The sequence below is a fragment of the Canis lupus genome, chromosome 1 (genome assembly GCF_011100685.1).
Source record: "Canis lupus familiaris isolate Mischka breed German Shepherd chromosome 1, alternate assembly UU_Cfam_GSD_1.0, whole genome shotgun sequence".
In the NCBI taxonomy this organism is placed as follows: domain Eukaryota; kingdom Metazoa; phylum Chordata; class Mammalia; order Carnivora; family Canidae; genus Canis; species Canis lupus.
Genome location: NC_049222.1, coordinates 58,638,702 through 58,659,808, shown reverse-complemented (window position 1 = coordinate 58,659,808; position 21,107 = coordinate 58,638,702). Strand labels below are relative to the sequence as shown.

Here is a 21,107-nt window from a genome sequence, read left to right as displayed (position 1 = left end):
TTTAAGGTCACACAAATGACTTTACTGACCTCCCTTTGCGCATCTGTAGATCTTGCCCTCCTTTGCAAAAAGAACAGAGTACTCTTGCACAACCCATGGGTACCAAGGAACCAGACATTCTTGCAAATCCCCCTGGGCACCAAGGAACTAGAACTTCTTCCACAACCTCTGAGTGCTGAGATCACATCTAGAGCTGGCATCATCAATCTGCACGTAATCAAGAAATGTCACAGACCACTGCACTCCCTTAACTGACTAAATTCCTTTAAAAACTCCTCGGCCAGGCAGAAACATTGGAGTAGCCCCTTGGACAAGAGTCCACCTTCTCCCCAGCCTCCTGAGTAAAGCTCATACTCCTTTCTGCCAACATTTGTCTCTTGAACATTGGTCTTTTGAGCAACAGAGAGCCGATCTTAGGTTTAGTTTGGTAACAGTTTCTACCTTCAGGGGTCAACTGTGAAATACGCAGTCAATAAATTTCCAAATGCTCACTCCTCCACCATGCAAACTTCCTTCTCAATAAAACAACAAAATTCCTTTGTCTGGCAGCTGGATGCTAGGATGATTTACCCTTGAGTAGACAAAGATGGAACATAAATCTAAAAGAAAACATCCAAAAATATGGCTGGCGCAATTTGGATTACCAATCTTGAAAGAAAATGAGAATAAAATTTATACTGAGGAATTGAGGTTGTTGTATTAAACGTGGTTTTACCAAGTGAATAATTATAAGAGCTCTAGAAAATGGCAAAGAAGAATGAATGGAGGATGTTAAAGTATTTAATGGAGCTATAGTCAAAAGATGATTGGACTAGGAGGAGTCAAATTGCTGCCTTGCCTCTAATCAGCTCTGTGAACCTGGGCAAAACTGTCTAATTACATTAGTGCAGGGCACAGGAATGAAAAAGAAGAGCAGATCAGTGATTTTAATAGTCTTCATACCTATTTTATTTTCTTAAAATAGTTCCTTTGAGTTTTCCTTAGATTCAAAAATGGAGAGATGGAATTTCATTACTCATGTGACTCTGCCCATTACCTAACCACAAGTATCCTGGATTCCTTGATACACTCTCATTTCACCATCTGTAACACTTAAGCAAAATGTCTAATTTTAGAGAATAAAAGAACACAAGGATCTTTAGGCTCTCATTAGCCTGCCCAATCTCTCTACCCCTTACCCTTGAAGGTAGGAGCCAGATCTGTCCTGTTCTCTGAGGCATCCCGACCATGAGCACAGTGCCTGGCACACGACAGGCACTCAGAAAATATTTGTAGGATAAAGAAATATTTCTGTGCATCAAATCCAAACACCATGTATGTATCCCTTGATTTGTTGTTTGTTAACTGACTACACACACAGGAAGTGATAAATGGCACTCGGGGCAGCACATAAGTGCTGTGACAACACATATTTTTAAGGGCTATCAGTATTTTAAGATCTCCAATGTGGTATGCTCAGTAACTATGACACTGCCATCTGAAATTCTTCAGATAGGTCTTTAGTTTCTACTAACAGAAATGAAAACATGAGCAGAAGAGCCAGATTCGGAGGAAAGGTACAAAGAAAGCAACTCCAGAGGGAATTTGGACAGTGGAAGAAAAATATTAAAGATTGTTATTCCCCGAAGCAATAGACAGACTTTTCAATCGGAGGCTGCTACCATCTGCACTTGTCACTGGCCATCTGCTTAGGCCTAATCTGGTCTATTGCTAGCATTGAATGTAAGTTTAAATTCTGCTCCTCTTAAGTAAATTCCAGAAAAGGTTCTCTTACCCTTTTCTGAACTGTGAGCTAAGTTTTCATCCTTGGACTATTTCAGCAAAAGCATTAAAGTGCTCCCATAAGGTCAGGCTGCTGGCCCAGCTCACAACCACCACCCATGAGTGCCACATAAGGAAGGTGGGCACATACTCTACCTCTGGTAGTAAACCTCCTCATGGCCCAGCCTCTGCTTTGTTTTTAATGTCGAACCTGCAATTAACTTAAATATTTTTTTTAAGATTTTATTTATTCATGAGAGACAGAGAGAGAGAGAGAGAGGCAGAGGGAGAAGCAGGCTCCATGTAGGGAGCCTGATGTGGTATTTGATCCTGGGTCTCCAGGATCAGGTCCTGGGCTGAAGGCAGGCGCTAAACCACTGAGTGACCCAGGGATCCCTTAACTTAAATATTGACACCAATATCCCGATGTCATACATCGGGGAATTCCAAAATCCCCCCTCAAATTCTAGCTCCCTGATATGCAGGCACTACATGACCCTCTTCCCTTGAGTGCAGGAGGAGCCCATGCATCTGATGGGACAGTCATCACCCTACTAGGTTATGGTTATGACTGTCAGCAGGCCAGAAGGGCCTGGGAGTCAGAGAGATGCTCTCCTGCTACCCTGAAAGAGAGAAACCATCTCTGTGGTGAAAAGGCATGTGTTGACCACAGGAGCTGCAGTGGGTCTCCTGTTTCTGAAGGGACCTCTGGCCAACAACTGGCAAGAGTAAACAGGGACATCAATCCTAAAACCACAAGGAACTGAATTCCCCAATGTGATCTGAGAAGAGGACTATACGCTCCCATCGAGAATTGCAGCCTGACCTAGTGAGATCCTGAGAAGAGAACCCACTTAAAACCTGTCTGGACTCCTGACCCACAGGAATGCAAGATAATAAATGGGTGCTGTTTTAAGTCACTAATCTCATGGTCATTTGTTACTCACCAGTAGCAATCTCATACAAAGAGGAAAGAATCATGAGCACACTTATGAAATCATGTGAATAGTAGAGTGCTGGAGAAGTTAAATTCACATGGGTTCCAGGCTACAATGGTTGAACTGTCCTTTAATACTCAGTTATACTTGCTATGGGACACAGCCATCAAATAATGAATGGGGCTACTATAAAGTCACTACACCCATGGGAATTAAAAAAATAGTGAACATATTTATTTGATGACTGAGTATATACTTCAGAAATCTACAGTGCCTTATGTGTACCAAAGCACCTGCATGGCTCAGGCAGTTAAGGGCCCCACTCTTAGGGTCCCTAAGGGTCCCTGATTTTGGCTCAGGTCAGGTCATGATCTCAGGGTGCAAGACTAAGCCCCACGTTGGGCTCCAAGCTCAGCAGGGAGTGTGCTTGAGATTCTCTCTCCCTCTGCCCCTCCCCCTACCCGTGCATGCATGTGTGTGCTTTCTCTCTCTAAAGTAAATTTTAAAATCTTAAAAAAAAAAGTTACTATTCTGTACCATACATGTAGCAGAATAGTTGGAGCACTGCTCATTTCAGGAGTTACCTCTGGGAGTGAATTCAGGGGAGTGGATCCAGAAGAATATTTGGTTTTTATTGTGTATACTTCACATCTTAGGAAATTTTTGCAACGAGTATCAAATTTTTAATAATAAAAGATGCACTCTAACAATAAAAATGTTCTAAGACCATGCCTGAAATCAGACACTTTAAAAACGTTCAGACTGCAGGAGGGAAACCTTTTCATTATTTAACTCTCGACAATTTGCCAGACATTCATAGTCATGACGAGCAAGCTGCTCAGTTGGGACAGCACATCTCTTTGAGGGCCTCTTTTACTAGTTGTTCTAGGGTTGCAAAGAAGCAATATCCCAAAAAACAAACCCCAAAAATGATACTAAGGATAAGAATTACAATTTATTGAGTCTTCCATGTGCCATGCAATGTCCTAAGTGCATGATGGATGACCTTGCAAACATCCCCCTCAAGGAATTTGAAATTTATTTGAAGAAATCAAAAGTAATTATAAAATAGTAACTTACAGTAATAATTAATATTTTTAGGCAGCATGTATGAGCCAAGATGTGTTGGGCTGCGTGTGGCAGAGGCAGCAAGTGAAACTGAGAGGAAGAAATGATCCTCAGGGAGCGAGGCACAGGGACAGTGTGGTGACAGAGCTGGGAGGAGCATGGGGAGCCAACCTGGCTGGATCAGAGGGTGTGAATGGGAGAGAAGGGCAGTGGAGTCAATGGTGGATGATGGCTGGCTGATGCTGCATTATGGGCTTGGCGGGCCAAGTGAAGAAGTTTTTAGTTCGTTCCAATCCAAGTCAATTATTTACTTATTGTATTTGGAGGAATACCATGAGTTACAGAAAATTGCTAAAGGCTTCAGAAGCCCAAGTGGTTGAAGTAGACTAATTTGTCAGTGGGTAGGTATACTGAACAGGCTGGAAGACACGAAAACAGGGAGGCAGGGAGAGCCTTCAGGGGGACCCGCAGTGGTCCCACACAAGGGAAGATGAGCCCAAAACAGGGCTAAATAGTAAGACTAGGGAATGTCTAGAGATACCATGAAGGATGGATTAAAAGGAGAGTTATTAAATGGCTTGGAGAAGAACAGAGAAGAAGACACAGTAGTTTCAAATCTATGTGACTGGGGGGAAAAGTGGTTTTGTCAACAGGGATAGGGAATACAGCTTTCAGTGGCTTCCATGATTTCTAGAGTAATAGTCAAATTCCTAAGCATCCCACTGAAGGCTTCTTGAGGCCTATTTTCTCTCTGCTGCACAACCGTGCTTGTGAACAGGCATGTACATATTGGGACCATGCTACCGGAAGTCCTCTGAAAACAGGGGGCCGTTCCACTCCTCCAGGCATTTCCTCCCCTTCTCTGTCTCACCATCCTCTGCTCAGACTTCAAATGTCTCTCTGTGTCTCCTTCTTTGGAAACCCTTCTCAGACCCACCAGTCTAAGTCAGATGAGTCTTCTCTTGTCATATTCTAACACCTGAGAATACCTCTGCCACAACATCCATCAAGTTGCTTAATTGTTACGTGCTTGTCTGTTTCTCCACCCTAGACTTTGAGCCCCCTGAGAGCAAGGGCTGTATGTTCTTTCATTTTATATGCTCACCAACTAGACCCATCCCTGAGACATAGCACACACTCAATAAAATTTGTTGAAAGAATTTTGAATTGAGTTTACCGGACTTTTAGGTGATGGTAGGACTCTATAGTATGATTAGAACTTTGTGTCCCAAATGCTTAGCATGTGTCCTAAGGATTTAAGTCTCAGATGATAAGCAAAATATTCACAATTGAACTAAGCACTTTCAATCAGTGCTAAAACTCTGTGATAAAATAGAAACTCTGGATGCCAAATGGAACCCTGAAAGTTTCTGCTGATATTATCTCCATAAGAGCATTTAGAAGGATCACTCAATTTCAAGATTTCTTAGTGAACAAAATAATAACTTCAAAATAACGTTCTCCAGACACCTAAATTATCTTGTGCAATCACCGTCTTTCAAAAAGAAATGAATGCTTAGCAAAAATATAACAAAAAGAAGGTGACCTGCTGTATAAATATCCAGATTGCTTACTCTGTTTGCAAAATACAGGACTTGCATACAAAAGCTGTAAATAATAATAATAGCTTGATAATTTATATTTTTAAGTTACTTTCACAGACATTCTTTATTGGAGCCTGACAATATCCCTGCGAGGTAGCCAAGTGTCATTATCCTCATTTTATGAATGAAGATACCGAGGCTGAGCAAGTCATGGCTCTCTCCTCTTTTATGGGAACAGTGACTTTGTCCTTCTTGCCTCTGCCCACCAGGCAAGGCAGATCCAGATTCTGTGGGACCTGATGCTTTATACAACTTGGAGTGCCTTCTTTAAGAAAAAAATGTAAAATCATTAATATAAAGTTAGGCATGAAGCATAACTTCAGGGATTTACATGTATTAATTCATTTCATCTTCATGGGATAGGCACTGTGATTACCTCCATTTTACAGATGAGAAAACTGAGTTATTTAGATTTTCTCTCTCTATGATTCTGTCTCAACATCTGAACAGCATGCCCATAGCTCATACCCAGAATAAAGAGAGGCACACCAGGGCCCAGACCTCTAAGTGGGATAGCACCACATGAAGGACAATCCACCTGAATCACTCACCCTCATGGATGAAACCCATCCAGACACCAGAGCCTGTAGGTTGCCACAGGAGCTAGGTCCAGGACCAACAGGAACTTCCTGCACCTGGGCCTGTGCATTCCATGACATTACCATGGTAACTACAGAATTAACTAAGTCTACGGAATTTGGGACCATATAACAATCTTCTTTTTGTTATTTTTGGAGGGGGGCTTCATTATTCTGGGTTTATTGGAAGAGCTATCTTAACCTTCTCACACATACAGGGACTTAGTCATCCCACAGCAAAGGGAATTTTAATGTGGTGGAGCCTTGAAAGATCATACATGTATCCTACTCTATTTTACACTGAAATTCCATGGATAATTTTATAACCAAACCTAATTGCAGACAACCTCATTGCATTTCACCATGGTTCTGTGTCCTAAGCAAATTCGTTTGCAGTATGTCTGCTAGTTGATTTACTAGCAGAATCTGGATATTGTGTGCAGAAATGTCAACAATGTTTAAGACTGGCTTCACAGCTATGGTGCAAAGAGATGAAGCAACCTCCAAAATGCATACATTACTGGAAAATATAAAACTGATCTAATAATAGCATGTCTAGAGTTGTAGGAACGGCTGCCAAATTTGTTTGAAGTTCTCAAAAATAATTTTGGGTATCTTATTTCTGATATTACTTTTTTCTTAACTCTTATGACTTTTCTTCCAGACGGTTTGAAAATTCTCACATCATGAAAAAGGTTAAGTTTCTGCATGTGTCTAGACATTGTCTCTCATACCAAATAGTCACCTGAGACATGGTCTAATAAGATCTGGAAAAGCCATTATTTAAACTGGAAAAAAAGAAATTCTTCTTATTTAGCACAATCGTGCAAATGTTTGCTTTTGCACTACTCTAATGCCGTTGGGTTTCAAAAATCCATGCTAAAATCATTGTAGAATCTTAACACTGCAATGTTTTCTTTGAATTTTCATTTAAAAAGTATAAGTGTAGAGTTTTCATGTTTTTACCTATGGGGATTTCAGAAAAAATCATGTCGAACAGGCGATTATTCATACACTATAAATGTCCACACTAGTCTTTGCAATGTTGCCTTAGCCATGGAGGACACTTGTTTCTCTACATATAGGACATGGCATTAAGGAATCCCCCCTACTGAGGTTTTATTTCTTTTAAAATTTATTCAACAATAAGTTGTCTCCTTTTGTGAAAAATAAAAATTACATACACTCTTTCTATACAATGCAATCCACCCAATCTATCAAAATGTCCAAATAAAAGGTATCTGCTCATTTCTTAAACAGAACTTAAATATATTTCCCCTTGGTATATGTGAAAAATGTAAATCATCATCCCTCTGTCACTTCATTCATTTAATAAATATTTATTTAGCACTTCCACGTGTCAACCCCTACATACTGGGTACACAAGACAACACCCTTACCCTCAATGAACTGAATTTGAATGAAATTCCCAAAGGCCATCACTGGTATTTAGCAAAACATTTGGATATATTTGTCTGATTGTCTTCCTAATGGGAACTATCTCAGAAATTTTTCCCAAACTTCATAATAAAGATCAGTGGTGGAAAAGGGCAGAAGCAAGATTTTTATTTCATGAAAAAATAAATGACTATTAAAGCTATCCACTGGTAAACACGACTGCCTTGAAAAAAATAGCAAATTCTGTGACACTGTTATATCCTAGTTGTGAAAGGAATCTCAGGCTGGAGGAGGCTGGAGAGTTGGAAATACTGCCTAGCCGACTCCCACATTAGGTAAAATGTCACAGGTGCTACATTCAAAGTGTACTAATTCAAAGAGTGCTGATGTTATCAAATTTGACTTACAGACTAGACCATCTACTAAGAAGACAAATATACCACTGGCAAGGCATTAGTATTCATTCCATAATAATGTTTTAAGTTGTATTAATGGTTTGCCTGAAAATTGAAAAAAAAAAAAAACAAGAAATGTAAATGTCTGATGCAGAAATTATTCAAGAAGACGCATATGTCTTCTCATCCATCTTAGCTTTTTGCAGAGTCCAAAACATTCTAATGAAGTTTCCCTTTACCAAATCATTTAATTATATCAATGGACAAGTACCTGATGAATCAAAAATATTTTACACTACTTTATTTTCACAGATGAAACACAGTAGCTTTGGAGACAGAATTCAAATTCCAATGGCAACATTAATAGTTGCAAGGCTTTAAGCAAGTACCCTCCCTCTCTGAACTTCAGCTTCCTCACCTACAAAAGTGGGCTACATAGTACCCATCTCAGAGCACTGTGGTGAGGATCTGAAGAGTCAAAAAGAGTTCTTCCGAGGAGGTCCTCGAAAGCTGTAGAAGGCAAAATGGCTCCACAAATATGTTCATATCCTAATCCCTGGAACCCATCAAAATGTTGTATTACATGGAAAAAAAGGGACTTTCTAGATGAAATTAATACAGGTTTTGAAATTGGGAGATTATCCTGGATTGTCCAGGTAGAACCAATCTAACCACATGAGTCTTTAAGAGAGCTTTCTCTGGCTGGAATGAGAAAGATGCAGCAGAAGGGAAAGTCAGAGAGATTAAAAATGTAAAGTTGCAAGAGATACAAGATTGCTGGTTTGAAGATGGAAGCAAAAAATGTGACAAGGGAGGCAGGTGGTCTTTGAGAGCTGAGAGAGGAAGAGAAACTGGGACCTCAGTCCTACAACCACAGTCACGGAATTCTGCCAAAAATCTGAATAAGCATAGCTCCTCCAGACAAGAGTCAGGCCGTTTGACATCTTAATCTTTGCTTCATGAAACCCAGTGCAGAGAAACTGGACAAGTCTACTCAGACTTCTAACCCACAGAAGTGTGAAAGAACATATTTATGTTGTTTTTAAGCCACTAAATCTATGATAATTTCTTACAGCAGCAATAGAAAATGAATACATTATATGCTTGAAATTAATATAATGGTATGTGTCAAATATGCTTGGATTTAAACAAAAACTAATACACTTACATTTGGACTTATCCTAGAACTGTAAATACCTACCCACTGCATCACCATTATTTACAACAAACATGGATTAGGGAGTGTGTTATGGGTCAATGTAAAATACATTTCAGTTACGAAAACAAGAAAGCTATTTAAAACTGAATGAGTTCAAGACACTGTCAGAAGGGACACTTCTCAGATTTCCAGATTTTTCCTAAGGCTCTGATCTAAATTATGCAATAATTACAAACAGGTGAAAGCTTAAAAGCTGAACTGTTCTCTCAGCAAATAATAAAGAAAAGTTCTCAAAGGATTAGTCGAGAGTCTTTTCTTGTACTTGAATTATACTGGAGGATATAAAACAACTTCTTCCTCATTCACTGCTATATCCATATTACCTGGTACACAGTATCTGCTCAATAAAAATCAATTAACTGGACAAATGAAAGCATATTTACAGCAAGCAGATACATTTAATAAGATAGAGAACTATTATTATGCTTTGCATTGAACTAGTACTTCTTTTTTTTAAATTTTTTTTTTAATTTTTATTTATTTATGATAGTCACAGAGAGAGAGAGAGAGGTAGAGACACAGGCAGAGGAAGAAGCAGGCTCCATGCACCGGGAGCCCGATGTGGGATTCGATCCCGGGTCTCCAGGATCGCGCCCTGGGCCAAAGGCAGGCGCCAAACCGCTGCGCCACCCAGGGATCCCTGAACTAGTACTTCTGTAACAGCATCTGTTTAAGGAATTGCGCTAATCTCAAAAATTTCAAATTTGTTTTGGCTAAGTTTATGCAGAACGGATGATTAACACTAAACATTACCATAGGAAGCCATATGTCCAAGCAGTCAGTGTTTGGGGAGTAAAGGGATAAAGAAGGAAGATGATGCTGATGGGGTCCAGAACGAAATGCATATTGGCTGCGTCCCAGCTCTGGCCAGGCATCTGCGAGGGCACAGAGAGCATGTTTCTATGGATTGGCTCATCAGGCTAATGGGCTGTTGGCACTTCTCTCCCAGGACAGTTGAAACTCCTGAGACAGACTGAACAGGAAGAGAAAGCTCGCAGATCCCTTGTGATAAACAGGGTCCTCGGCTTTCTTTGCATGAATGGCTGCATTATGTGCAGATGTTCAGTGCACTTCCACAGGCTTTTATGGATGAATAAGTGGTATCATTATGATGTGATTTGACCAGAAATGAAGCATGGCCCACTGCCATCTGCAAAAATTCTAATCTTTCTGATATAGATTGTAGAGGGATCAAGCTAATGAAACTAAAATACTCTTCAGAAACACAGATGACTCCTAGAAAGACTATCAATTAATCTCAAAATAAGAAATTGAATTTTACTCTGCACCATTCTAGCTTTAAAAATCTTTCACTTCTGATGGCCTCTTGGTTGCATTAAAAAAAAAAAAAAAAAAAAAAAAAAACCACAAAACTTTAAGCCAGCCCATGGAAAAAAAATCTCTCTCACCAGAAAATAAGTAGAGCTAAATAGCAAATATCTCAGCTACAAAAGTGAGTAATTTCTGCCCATCAGAAAGGCATATTATGTGCAAAGTAATCAGATTTCTAACTTTGACTTCTCTGTGACCAGGTCTTCACAGGTTTCTAGCAGAGAAGAAAGAAGATAGATTTTGTTTTCATCACATAATTAGGGGAAGAGAAGAGGCAATGAGGGATATAAATGCAAAGAAAGGGGAAAGGAAGAGGAAAAGTTAAGGTGTGGTTGCCTTGTTCACACCTGCTTCATATACAGAAGAAGATTTCAGAATATTAATAAGAAGACTAGGAATGATGACTCATTGGGTTGCCATTTTGGATCATTCTCTCTCAACTCCCAAACTCAAGAATTTAACGTTTCAAATACAATGATGTCGTATCACTGATAGAAATAAAAAATACTTTGTGCAAAATATTAGTCAGAAGATGTACAAGAAGTTAAAAAGAGGGAAAAACATTAAGCCTAGAAAAAATATCTACTTGGATATCAGTCCTTAGGACGAGGAAGGGTTTTCTAAATAATGAACAAATTCAGAAGACCATAATGATATATTTAGCCAAATTAACTTAAATCTTTCTATACTAAATATGCCATTAAATTAAAAGGCAAAGAAAACAGAGATAAAATATTTCCAACAAATATCTTCCAAAGTTTTGTATCCTTCACATAATTCTTCTAAAATTTTTGATGTCGTGAGAGAAAAATGGTCAATAGACATAGACAAATTTTAAAACAGCCTGTAAATACATGCAAAAATTTATTCTGCTTACTAATCAAATAAGTGTAAGATAAAAGATACTATTTTTTTTCTATCAAATGGGAAAAGTTGTTTATTATTCCTTTTAAAAATAATACCACTCTGGATTGTTAAGGGTACCAAGACAGATTTGCTGGCAGACACATAAACCGGATCCAGACAACTAATAAAAATCAGAGATGGATTAAAAAATGTATGTAGCAAGCTGTTCATAGAACTTTATTTAAGCATATAAAACCAGAAACATTCACAGACTGGTTAAATATAGCTATGGCTCAGACACTGAAAGTGTCTTCAGAGATTTCTTAATGGCATGAAAATAGCCTTATGATGTAGTAAGTGAAAACTCAAAATTTTTAAAACTACATGTTCAGTACCCAAACTTAAGTATAAAATTTGCTTGTATCTATATAAGAAAATTCTAGAAGAATATACATGAAACTAAGAAGAGGTATTATTTTGGGGTTATAGGAGGGAGGGCTAGCAGGAGGACTAGGGCACCAGCAAAGCAAAAGCAACAATTTTTTTTTTTTCTGAAAGAACTTCATGATTAAAAAAGAAAAAGCAATGAATTAGTTATGAGAAAAATCAGAACATGGTTGGACTTCCTTATATTTACTTCACGGTTTAGTAGCATTTTCACTTTGAAATACAAACATGTATTGAAGGGACTTTATTCTTCTCTTCTTTGCTAATGTCTTGATTTGCCCTGAATGTCTTGATCTGGTCCTAGTTACAAATGATTTTTATTTTCCTCCTTATATTTTCCTACATTTTCAATCGTGTCTACAATTAGAATGTCCACCTAATTTTATAATCAGAAAAAAATTAATTGAGTCACCAAACCATTTACTTGATAACTTTATACTCTATTTTTTATATTTGGGGGACAATATCAATAACACCCACAAGTTGACCAAATCTCACCAAGTCCTAGTTATTTTTTTTTAAGATTTTAGTTATTTATTCATGAGAGACACAGAGAGAGGCAAAGACATAGGCAGAAGGAGAAGGGTCCCTGCAGGGAGCCTGATGCATGACTGGATCCCAAGATCCCAGGATTCCAATCTGAGCCGAAGGCAGACACTCAACTACTGAGACACCCAAGTGCTCCCAAGTCCTGGTCATTTTTGAAGACGTAGAGCAGAACCACCAGCAGACTGGGTGGTTGGGACGGACACCCCAACTTCAGCTAATATACAGGCACAGCTACCCCAGCTTGGTCTGGGCTTCCAGACCCTGCCCTCGTGTAACTCTCTTCTATTAATGTCACTAGCTTCTAACTCTCCGTGAAAAGCAAGAACACAGGTTTTAAAAGGACAAAAGCTATCTCTTCATCTTCTTTTATATGTCCTCTGATGCCCAGCAGAGCTCAGCACACAGTAGGCACTTACTCACAGATTAATTTGAAGAACCAGTGAGCTGATATACACACAATCCCTCTGTAAACTCCAAATGGGATGTAAATCCAAGCAAGTCATAGCTGCACTATTTCCTACACCAAAATGTCCTATTTCTTTTCTGAATTTTAAAATTATTGAAATAATATACTTCTTCTGTTACCTAGTGACTTGTACTGGAAATTTACTGCTGAATAAACTAAAGAAGACATTTCACCCCAAGGGGAGAGAAGAAGCATATGGCACAAACTCACCCAAGCGTGAGACTCTTATAAGACTATTCATACTTCCTAGTGACCTCCAGAATAATCCAGAAGTACCTTTAATATGTACATTTTGTTACTTTCTAGACAAAATAATCCTGACTCCAAACTGTATGATTCAAAATTCTAGTCCTTCACTAAATATCTATCAGTAGAGGTACTTGGGAGAAAAAATCTCACCTGATGGCTTAAAAAAAATGTTCTTAAATAATTCAAGTGCCCCAAAAATGGAAGCTATCCACTTAACCATTTCTAACCAAGGGAAATTATAACTATCAGCTGCCACTCTGAATCAGATACTCAGGCAGAAAGAAAACCCCAAATACAAGAGCTTCCCTGTCACAATTATATGCTAAATTGGACTCAACTCTGCTATGAAAAATTTAAAAAAAAAAAAGAAAAAAAAAACACTGCCACAACAAGTAGAACAAAATGGCTTGTAAAATGGAAAACCACTGTCATTTGTCAGGCCAATGAACTCAATGTTTCTAATGGAAGCTTTGCAAGAAAATCAAGTTAAAAGCTTTGTTCTAGTCATCGTCACTGTTCCTTTCCTTTCCTTAAAGCATACAGAAGCTTTGTTAGTGCCCTTAATATTTATTGCTTTACTTCATTCTACCTATAAACCACTACAAACCTGTATCCATAGTCACCGAGGAAATGAATTAAACCCAACATTAAGTTTAGTAATTGTTCCCAGTTTAGGATACCTAGTTTTTAAATACTGTACTTATGAGTTTTTCTTTTTAATTTTTAATTAACAAAAAAAATGCAAGTCATTTGTAAGGTCAGAAATTACAATCCAATTTCCATTTTTTAAACCCCTCTAATAAAAGCAAAGAGGCCTCAGAATGTCCCCAAATTAAATGCCTGAGATAAAAATCTCCTCAAAATAAAAAGTACATGTGACAATCAGACCAAAACTTATTTTGAATAGGAGGCCTTTTTTCCTCAGAAATGCCACTCTACATGCAGAGGAATCCCAAATGATCTGACAGGCTACAAGTGGAAAGCACATCCCCCACTGCTGACAGTCTTTCAGAAAGCACAGTGCATGGTTTGACAGTACAGAGAAGGTCTCCCGCTTGGGGACAGGAAAATGAATAAACTGTGTTCAGCTAAAAATGGTACAAGGATGCTGTTCCTGTAACTGTTCTGTCTAGAGACAGAGGCTGGTTATTTACCACAAAGCCATGCTGGAGTTGCTGGAGTTGGGGAGGGGGGTAGAGAGAGTGGGTCCCTGGATGCAGTGACCCCTCCAGAGATGACCTATGAGAGGTCACTAACCATGAATCACCTAGGACTTTGGTCCACATCAGCTACTTGTATAGTATGAACTCTTTTACTGCCCATCTTGCTACAGAGATAGTATTAAGTGCCTTGAAATATCCAGAAATCTCCTCCAGAAACTCACAAAATAGGACATTTTTGTTGCGGTAAAATATATGCAACATAAAATTTACCATCTTAACCATTTTTAAGAATTTATTTTATTTTATTTTTTTAAGATTTATTTATTGATTTAAGACTGAGAAAGAGAGAGAGAGAGAGAATGGAAATGGTGGGGAGGGGCAGGGGGAAAGAGAGAAATCCAAGCAGACTCCCCTCTGAGTGTGGAGCTTGACAAGGGGCTCCATCTCAGAACCCTAAACCAAGAGTCACACACTAAACAACTGAGCCATCCAGGCACCCTTTAACCATTTTCAAGTTTACAATTCAGTAAATATATTCACATGGTCACACAACAATCACTGCTACCCATCTCCAGAAACTTTTCATCTTCCCACACTCAACCTGTCGCCATTTAAAACTAACTCTTCATTTCCTCCACCTCTTGGCCTTAAAGAGGACTTTGATAATAAATAGAAGGAAACCAACTTTGTTTCCCTGAAACTAATTTAACACCATATGTCAATTATACTGGAATTAAAATTTAAAAAAAGAAAGAAACCAACTTTATTCCGCATTACAAAGCTACAGTATTTATTTCTTCCAAGGGAAACCCTTTGCGCTGGCACATCTCTCTGTATCATAAAGGAAATCCGAGCTACAGTCCAACTGGAGACTGTTGTTGATAGATACATCTCTGATCCCCAAATAATATCACTGAAACAATTTTCACATCCAGTGCTTCTCTTGAAAGAAGCCTCAGCCCAGTTGAGGCTCTAGGGCTGAGAATTCTGTTATTTAACTCTGCACAGTCACAAATAGAGCTGGGATATTTGAGTTTCACTTTATTCTAATTAGATTTCCCTACTGGTTTTTCTTAAGTGAGGTCTTCTAGGGTTCTATCCTTAAACTTCTGCTGTGTACTAAATTAAGAAACAGAGAATGGATTATGATATTCTATCAGCCTAGATTGTCTTGCTGCCCTGGGTCAGATATGAAATGACAACAAATAGAAAACCCACCATCTTGCCTCCCACCTGGGGATAAAATAATATTGTAGCTCTGAGTGATTCACACACAAGATACTCATTGTCCTTCACCTTGGTCATTCACTTAATAAACTGCTGGGGCACCTGCTGTGCCCTGTACTTTGCTAGGGGCTGGGAACTCCGCAGTCATCAAGCCAACGTGATTCCTGGCTTCAGGGAGCTCTGGGGGAATGATGTGTGTCTTCCTGACTGTCCTGAGAGGAGGAATGGAGCCTTGCAGGGTTCTCCTCTCTATGGAGATGGACAGCCTGACCATTCCTTTCTGAATTCCCGCCACCAGTGGGCTCTGACTGTGCACCCTGAGCTTCAAGTCACCTGAAAGAAAAGTGTTTTTTTTCCCCAGCTTTAGAAAGTGTACTGCTTGGACTGCAGAACTTAAAAATTTGTATAGCCAATGAAAATTTTTAGTTACTTAAAAGACATAAAATGATGTGTTTCAGAGAAATGTTTTGGCAGAAAATGATTCACAAGCTTAAACTATATTTCTGGGAGAGAATGGTACTTTACTATCCAAGGGGCTTATATCTGCAGGGCACAATAATTAATGGAGTATTAATTTGACTTTGTTCTTTTTAGATTCATACCTTTTCTCTTTTACCCTACTCCCACTCTATTTTTAAGCAGGCTTTGTGATGCCTTGCTTGAGAGACTGAAATGAAAAATGAAATAAGCTCAAATTCAAAGCTCTGATAAAATCCTAAATCCATGCAGAGAGATAGGCTGGATGTCTTGAATTGCACTGGAAGACATCTCTTGTGGATGTGGAAAATCCAAAAGAATCTACTTAGAAACAGAATTAATGAATGAATGCATCAAGGTCACTACAGATCGAAATACAAAATAATGAGTTTTATGTCTATACTGGCAGCAGATAGGAAATAAAGTTTAACAAAAATACCATTTATGATAATATCAAAACCATTAAATATTTAAGAATAAATCTAATGAAATGTATCCAAGACCCTACCGCTAAAAATAACATAACTTCATTGAAAACTTTTTAAAAGACTAAATGAATTGGAAGACTCAATACTGTAAAGGCATTGGTTCTTCAAAATTGAGTTACAGATTCAAAGCAATCCCAGTCAAAATCCCACTAGAATTCTTGGTGGAAAGCGAAAGGCTGATTCTAAAACTGATATGCAAATGAAGGAGGAGGAGCATGAGAAAGCATGAGGAGGAGCATGAGAAAGGAGCTTTCTTGTTTCAGAACAAGAAAGCTGAGACATTCCTTGAGAGCAAACATGCTATAAAGTTGCAATACTGGGGCCCCTGGGTGGCTCAGTGGGTTAAGCATCCGCCTTTGGTTCAGATCATGATCCCAGGGTCCAGGGATAAAGTCCCACGACAGTCTCCCTGCTTCTCCCTCTCCCTGCCCCTCGCTTATACTATCTCTCTCTTTCCCTCTCTCTCTCAAATAAAATAAATAAAATCTTTTTTAAAAGTTGCAATACTGTATACAATGGAATATTACTCAGCTATTAGAAATGACAAATACCCACCATTTGCTTCAACGTGGATGGAACTGGAGGGTATCATGCTGAGTGAAGTAAGCCAGTCGGAGAAGGACAAACATTATATGTTCTCATTCATTTGGGGAATATAAATAATAGTGAAAGGGAATATAAGGGAAGGGGGAAGAAATGTGTGGGAAATATCAGGGAGACAGAACGTAAAGACTGCTAACTCTGGGAAACGAACCAGGGGTGGTGGAAGGGGAGGAGGGCGGGGGGTGGGAGTGAATGGGTGACGGGCACGGGGGTTATTCTGTATGTTAGTAAATTGAACACCAATAAAAAATAAATTAAAAAAAAAGTTGCAATACTTAAGACAATATGGACATAAGCAGAGACAGATGAATGCATAGGACCCAGAAACAGACCCACATATACATATGGCTCCGATGTACAACAGTTGTGTTCCCTAGAATAGGAAGAAACTGAAACTGAGAAAGTAGTTAAGCATGGGACACAGTTTTGCTCTTTAATAGGACTTTCTCAAGAAACCTCACTTCAGACCCAGACGTTCATCTGAATGCCCTTCCTTGGTGCTCCTTGGGACCCTGTATATTTTTTTAAATCTCTATACCTACTTAACTGTGAGAATCAATGCTTTGTGTGTCTGTCTCCGCAGCACATGATGTATTGTCTGCTATGTAGTAGAGTAGGTGAGGACCTAAATTGAGCATAAGAGGTCCAACACAGGCTGCTGGAAATCATCCCCAATAGTAAAAGCCGCCATGGTTGTGAAGAACAAAAGCTCTTCAGAGCTTCTGGAGAGCAATGGCACCTTAGAAATATTTGACCTTTTTTGTCATCTTTAAATAAAATGGGGTAAAAATAGAGATTCCTCATCTTTCAAAACTCTCCAGGGCGGAAGGGAAACACTAACAATTTCCCACTAGTGAAGTTGGAAGATCAGACATGCTATGCAGAGTTGGGGTCAGCCATATAGAGGCAGATTGCCCTCCGAAGCCAAGTGGTAGATGTGACCAGGAACAGCAATCAGCAAGCTTTTCTAACATTCAGCTTCAAACAGCCCAACATCCCAGCAGACTCGAGCACTTGTAGAAAATAAACAGAACATACAAAAAAAAAAAATACACAAATATAATCTCAGCAAGCCCTTCAGAGTTAAGCAAGAAATAGTAAAGGTAATAAATAAGCAGTCCATTATTTTTGGTCTGACATGGGCAATTGGGATAAGTAGTAGATACATTTCTGAGACTCAGCCCAGTTTCCTGAAAATTCTCCTCAGCCTAAGAATGGATGCTGATGGTCCTGTTTAAACTATGATACCTGGGATCCCTGGGGGGCTCAGCGGTTTAGCACCTGCCTTCAGCCCAGGGTGTGATCCTGGAGACCCGGGATCAAACCCCACATCAGGTTCCCCACATGGAGCCTGCTTCTCCTTCTGCCTGTGTCTCTGCTTCTCTTTCTCCCTGTGTCTCTCATGAATAAATAAAATCTAATAAATAAATAAATAAATAAATAAATAAATAAATAAATAAATAAACCATGAAACCTGTATCCCTGGCCACAACTGAATGGTCCCACAGCCAAGCTAAGTCCAACAGATTTTGTCTCCTAGGAATAGGAACTGGGACACTGGTTAGTCTCTGGTGGCTATGGAAAGGCCATATTCCAAAATATGAATGGAGACGCAGAAAAGACTGGTCTGCAAAAAGAGAAGCCTAAAGTGGCCACTAGAAAGAATCTGATACAAGAGACCATGTGGCTTGACAGGGGGAGAATGAGACCACAACACAGCCACCTGCCTTCAAACATTTCTAGCCCTGCCCAGTCCTTTGTATTGCCCTTCCACACTGTCTTTGGTTTTCATGAGCTAGCCCTGGATCATGTCCATGCTTACAATAAATTTCCCTTTTCATTCAAGCTAGTGATATTTCTGCAACTGCACCTTCCAAACAAAGGAAACCTAACTTTAAGACAGATGCCTCATATAAGTGCAGGCACGTTGGCTTTAATTTTCCTACAAATTTAAAGATGCATTAAGAAAAAAAAATTAAAGTAATTTAAAAAATTTTTACTTATTTATTTGAGAGAGAGAGAGTAAGCAAGTGAGAGAGAGACAGAGAGAGCATGAGCAGAGGGAGAAGCAGACTCCCTGCTGGGCAGGGAGCTTGATGTGGGACTTGATCTCAGCACCCTGGGATCATGACCTGAGCCAAAGGCAGATGCTTAACCTACTGAGCCACCCAGGCATTCCAACACTGAGGTAATTTTATGAACCATTTTCTTTGTTCACTAATTGAAAGCCTTGAAAGTCAAAAGGAAAGGAGTCAATGGATAGAGGTACTATTCAGTTTCTTTGAAGATATTTTAACATATGGAACATATGGCTTAAGAGTATATATAGAGAGAGACATTTATGCTACTCAAATACAGGTATTCAATGGCCTCAGATGTTCTTTTGCACTGTTTAATGAACACCCGGAGATATTCCAATTTGAAATGTATAATATAATGACTTTTTAATTGTTGCATTTTTCTACGTGACAAACATCTCTGCATACAAGTTGAATTATAAATTCAGATAGTGTTTCTGAAACACTTTCTTCCCTCCATGTGCCCATTACAAGCGAATTGTGATTTGTCTCATGTTTGTTTTTAGCTAAGCACTACCATCAAAAATAGAGAAACCCAAATGATTACAATCAGGGCTCATTTAAAAAGCTCAAGTCACACAGGCATAAAATTCAAAGCACTACTTTTACTCATGATCTACTCTTCCTGTGGTTCAACTGCTCTTTGAATTCTAGCCTATACTCACATCAGTTTGTTGGCTCACCATTTACTCAGGAAGTTCATCAATACGTACCGAGAGGTTGGGGAGAAAACACATTATTTTTATTCTGACATATGTTCTTCCAATGGCTCAGTCAACTGCAGAATTTGATGGATTCCTTATTCACTTAAGGGAAAGATTTAGCAAATTGTGATCTATAGGGGCTCATTCAGTTAAGTGTCCCACTCTTGGTTTTGGCTCAAGTCATGATCTCAGGGTTGTGGGATCGCATCCCACGTCGGGCTCTGCAGTCAGCCTAGAGTCTGCTTGTTCCTTTCCCTCAGGTTCCTCCCCTTGCTCTCTCTGTCTCTCATAAGTAAATAAAATCTTTTTTAAAAATGTGATCTATATTATGCTTGGCTCTACTGTGCCTTAGCGTTAAGTGTGCATTCATTGACTCTTCAATTTAGTGAAGATAGAATCAAGAAGCAGTGAAGACAGCAACATGGTTATAAAAAGGACTGAGTTGTTAGTCAACAGTGGAGGCAACTGGGTGTAGGGCAAAGGGCTACCCTTCCACATCAGACAGGCATGGGTCACTCTCACAGCTCTGTCACTCTGGTCAACTCACATCCTTTCGAGCCTCAGTTTACTCATCTGTAGAAAGGGAACAATAAAGGTGCATACTGAGTGGCATTGTTAACGCGGATTAAGTGAGCTACCATATGTAGAGTATGTGCTATAGAGGTTGGCCAAGTTTTTCTGAACAGGACCAGATGGTAAATATTTTCAGGGTTGGCAGGTAAGCCAGTGTTTACAGCAACTACTCGATTCTGCTGCGGTAGCGTCCTCAGACAATGTGCAAACAGATGGGCGTGGCCATGCTCTACAACTTCACTTCTGGACACTAAAATTGGAACTTGACGTCATTTTCATATATCACGAGCTATAATTATTTTAATTTTTTTCAACCATGTCAAAATGTAAAAATGATTTTTGGCCTGTGGCTCGTACAAAAATAGGCAGTGAGCCTGCCTCCCAGAAAACCTGGAAAATCATTATTCGTATTGCCAATAATAACAATAACTGAAACCAGGGGAGGGATAGCATTACTGTGAAATAGATAAAGAAGTGGTTTTTGGAGTAAATTTTGTTACTTTTTATTCCTGCGATAGGAATTGTAGTTGGAGGGCAGATTAGAACAGGAATTTTGGATGTTTCTCATGAGATAAGAGAATACACCTGCTTCGAGGGTTCAAGAAGGAGCAGAGAAGCCCCATCTTCCCAGCGCAGCCTCCTACATTGGCTAGTCCATTCCAGATGGCACCCCTGACTCCCAAGTTTAGATGCACCTACCTATCTGACATTCAAAAAATCAGACCAGTCGTGGACAGAAATAAGGGATCAATATGGATTTTAATTAAACATAGAAATAACCCATTCTGCTTTGCCTTTTCATCTCTACAATAAATGGGCTTTAACTATTTTATCTTTAAAGACCTTTCTAGTTCTAGTTCAGGAGGTCAGAATGCTAAAAGTTTTATGGACCAGAAAAAAAGTTCCTTGCCTATCTAAAAAGCATGGCCTGGATTTATGACTGC

At 39.2% G+C, this 21,107-nt stretch overlaps 1 protein-coding gene and 1 long non-coding RNA gene across 3 annotated transcripts in view; both read right to left on the bottom strand.

Moving 5' to 3' along the window:
- LOC111096073 overlaps positions 1 to 6,033 on the bottom strand; it is a 109,013-nt gene extending 102,980 nt beyond the window's left edge. For both annotated transcript variants that reach the window (XR_005353819.1, XR_005353820.1), the window contains exon 1: positions 5,923 to 6,033. This is a non-coding gene — a long non-coding RNA (uncharacterized LOC111096073). The remainder of the gene's footprint in view (positions 1 to 5,922) is intronic.
- Positions 1 to 21,107, bottom strand: part of SLC35F1 (solute carrier family 35 member F1) — a 387,573-nt gene that overhangs the window by 296,444 nt on the left and 70,022 nt on the right. The window lies entirely within an intron of this gene.